Genomic DNA, 3,808 nt, shown 5'->3' with positions numbered 1-3,808 from the left:
CAAGGGGAAAAAGGATGAGATGAGGAGTCAGCAGTCTGTTCAATTGAGCAGTCTGAAATGACTGGATAGCCACATACAAAAGAATGAAATAAGACGTTGACGTTATACAATACACAAACACAAACTCGAAATACATTAAACCCTGAACACAAGACCTAAAAGCATAAAACTGCTACAGGAAAACATAGAGTGAGCTTAAGTTGAGGAAAACCTGAATCTAAGCTCACAGGATATAAAAGCAAACAACAGACAAAAGAGAAAAATAGAAAAAAAACCACTTCCAACAACAGAAGTCAAAAACTCTAGTTTTTGTTATTGACTTTACCTTACAAAAAGAATCACTGCTACTCAGGCACGGTGGCTCACACCTGTAAACTCAGGACTTTGGGAGGCTGAGGTGGGTGCACAGGAGTCGCCTGGGGGCCTTGCTAAATAAAAATGCAGCTTCTGATTCAACAGCCTCAAACGGAACCAGAGATTCTGCCTGTCTTGATGAGCTCCCGAGTGAGGCAGACAATTCCAGTCCACAGACTCACACTTTGAGATAGGGCACCGGGGCCATTGTGTTCAAATTTGCTTGGTAACCTGGAGCCCTTATTAAATATCCAAGTTGCCAGGACTTTCTTCTGGAAATCTTGATTCAGTATGTTTTGTTTGAAGCCTTGGACGTTTGGGAAAACTAGAATTTCTTTCTCTCTCTTTAGACAGAAGTCAACTACTATTGAGGCATGGGCTTAATAAATGTTAACTAAAATATCCAACTCAACAACCAATCCTGTATAATTTTCCAACTGTATCAGTAACTTGCCAGGTCTGAACTGACCCTGGCTGTGCAATAGATGAAGAAATGCACTCAGACACAGGTATCCCATGAAAGAGCAGGCTAGGGGACCTGGCAGCTCCCAGACACCGAGGATGGTCATGGCCCTGACAGGCTGGGGCTCCAGCCATGGCCCTGACAGGCTGGGGCTCCAGGCTTTTATTAAGTACGGATTTAATGACAAAGGTCTCAAGTAAACACCACTAGAGGGTAATTAACATTGCTGACCTCCCGAATAGAGAGCAGTCATGTGCCTGCAGATGATCAAAGGTGGGTCTTAGGACCACATGAGTAAACAAGCTATTTAGATAAACTCCTCTACATTCCTATGCATCTACGCCTTAAGCTTTTAAGAGAGTTCAGCTGCCTTCAGTCAAATCATTTACTGAAGCTTTGCAAACCTCCCAGTCTTCCAAGAAGTTTTGTGTCTATTTCCTACAACTTAATTTTTATAATTTCTCCCACCACCCTGACAGATCCCCTACAAAAGACCATGTTTCTTCTCAGCTTGCTCAGTCCAGCTGAGCCAGCTTTCCACTGGACTCCTGAATGTGAGAAGGACACAGGCTCCCAGGACCATCCACAAGCATCTCTCATCACCATAAAGCTCTGAAACACTGGCTGGGTGCAGAGGCTCATGCCTGTAATCCCAACACATTCAGAGGCTGAGGTGGGAGGATCGCGTGAGGCCAGGAATTCAAGACCAGCTGAGGTAGCATAGCAAGACCCCATCTCTACAAAAAGTACACCCCAAAATTAGCTGGGTGTGGTAGCACATGCCTGTGGTCTCAATTAATTGGGAGGCTGAGGCAGGACTATCCCTTGAGCCCAGGAGTTTGATGCTGCAGTGAGCTATGATTGCACCACCGCACTCCAGCCTGGCAGACAGATTGAGACCGTCTCTGAAACAACAGGCCGGGTGCAGTGGCTCATGCCTGTATTCCCGGCAATTTGGAATGCCAAGGCAGGTGGATCACCTGAGGTCAGGAGTTTGAGACCAGCCTGGGCAACCTGGTGAAACCCTGTCTCTACTAAAAATATAAAAAATTAGCAGGGCATGGTGGCAGGCACCTAGAATGCCAGCTACTCTGGAGGCTAAGGCAGGAGAATTGCTTGCATCCAGGAGGAGGAGATTGCAGTGAGCTGAGATCACACCACTGCACTCCAGTCTGGGCAACAAGAGCAAAACTTCATCTCAAAAAAATAAAAAATATAGAAAATAAAATGAAACAACCACAATAAAAATGAGTCAGAAAACTGAAATATTTTAAGTTTCATTTTATTATTGCTTGTTAGTTGTTTAAAGTAATTCTACTTCCACTTACTTTATTTTTAAAGACACTAATTTCTATACGGAATAAAACCTTAATGAAGTTTCATTATAAGTATCTATTATCATTTGATTATTTTCTACATAGAAGCATGCAAAAAGTTTAAAATTCAGTTTCATTTGATTTAGCCTTGACTGTAATGAAGGACTCTATGAAGAGGGGACACAGTGTCTGTGGGCTGAGTCCCAGCAACTGCTTGGTGGCAGAGTCCCAGTCTTTCCCCAGTTCAAGCCATGGGCAGATAGATGGGTACTGTCCTTCAGTTCTTCTTATCCATTCACTTGCTTTCTTTATTGCCTCAAAAGCTGAGGGAATATTCCTAGATTAAAAAAAGAAAAAGTTTCAGATTTCAGAATATAACAACACGTGAAATGTGATACTAAACCCATCACATGATATCAGACAAAATGATTCTGCCAAAAATTAAGATATTCAATAAAAGCAGTTTTCCTTGACATCTTACGGAAGTTCTTCTACCCACCTGACCTGGAGCGTATGCACTGCATTGTCAAGTGTCCCGTGCCCACCACTTCCCGGCTTCCACGTGCCTCCAGGCATCCCTGCTGCCTACAGGACAGCTCAAGTTCCAGCCTCTCTAAAGTTGTTTATGGTTGTCCCCTTTCCATGCTTCTCAATCTAAATCCTATCCATTCTTCATGCACAAACTCAAGTACTATTTCACAAATGAGGCTTCTGTTTCTCTCTCCTTCCCACTGCACCAACTTGATTAGGTACCTTCAGAATATCTGAGAGTCCCCCATGAAACTGGCATCTATTCAGCTGTGTCATGTAAATCAGGAACAACTTGCTAGAATAAGCGTATCGAGTCACGTCTGTGTCCACTAAATGGTGTCAAATATTTGAGACTGTTGAATATACAAGTCTATTCAACACTCAGAAAAATTCTGAGATTGTTCATTAATATTAATTAGTTACTTCCTCATTTGTTCTGTCATCTGCTAGAACTTGTTAGTGAACAAGTGGCAACATACATCAAAGTTTTTCAGAAAATTCTATAGGGGAAATTTAATATTTTGAAAATTCTCTCCCTGTTCCTGATGTTTCCCTGTGAACTGGGAAAGGGCCGTCAGTATAGTGTGGTGGTTAAGAGTTGGGTTGGAGTTCTGACTCTGCAATCACATGATATTGGCCATGTGATACTGCGTGGCTTTCATTTAACACTGGGAATCTCAGTTTCCTCAATTACGAGAATAACATGAGGTCCTATGGGTTTGTGGTGGAAATAAAGCTTATAAACTTAACATGCTTACTAGTCCCTGGTACACAGTAGGCACTCAATAAATGTTCGCTGAATGTCATAATAGAATGAACATACTAAATCAGAAGCATGCCCAAAGTGGTTAAAAGACCAGTGTTTCCTGGTAAATGTTTATCTACTGATAGTTACTAACTGCTGAAAACAACGAAACTGGCTTTGAATATTTTCACTAATTCAGCTGGCCTCCTTCAGTCCAGTGGCCTCTACACTTTTTGGTTCACAATTCCACTAGTAAGAAAGTCTTGTGCCTACACCCCCATGTAATGTGCTCCTACATCAATGTTACGTATATCTTGAACTAGAAAATACAGAAAAAAGTTTCAAATATGCAATAAACAGGAAATAAAAAATATTTAAATTTTTTTTTTTTTTTTTTTT

General features: G+C 41.7%; 1 long non-coding RNA gene across 1 annotated transcript; it reads left to right on the top strand.

The window, feature by feature from the left end:
- The first annotated feature begins 702 nt into the window (after nt 1-702).
- LOC105535826 lies at nt 703-2,199 on the top strand. The gene is made up of 2 exons (XR_001005505.1): nt 703-863; nt 1,297-2,199. It is a non-coding gene; the product is annotated as an uncharacterized LOC105535826 (long non-coding RNA).
- Nucleotides 2,200-3,808: the final 1,609 nt, after the last annotated feature.

This window comes from Mandrillus leucophaeus, unplaced genomic scaffold (assembly GCF_000951045.1).
Source record: "Mandrillus leucophaeus isolate KB7577 unplaced genomic scaffold, Mleu.le_1.0 Scaffold1507, whole genome shotgun sequence".
NCBI classification, from domain to species: domain Eukaryota; kingdom Metazoa; phylum Chordata; class Mammalia; order Primates; family Cercopithecidae; genus Mandrillus; species Mandrillus leucophaeus.
Note: the sequence above shows the minus strand (reverse complement) of the source record. Positions and strands in the feature narration are given on the sequence as shown.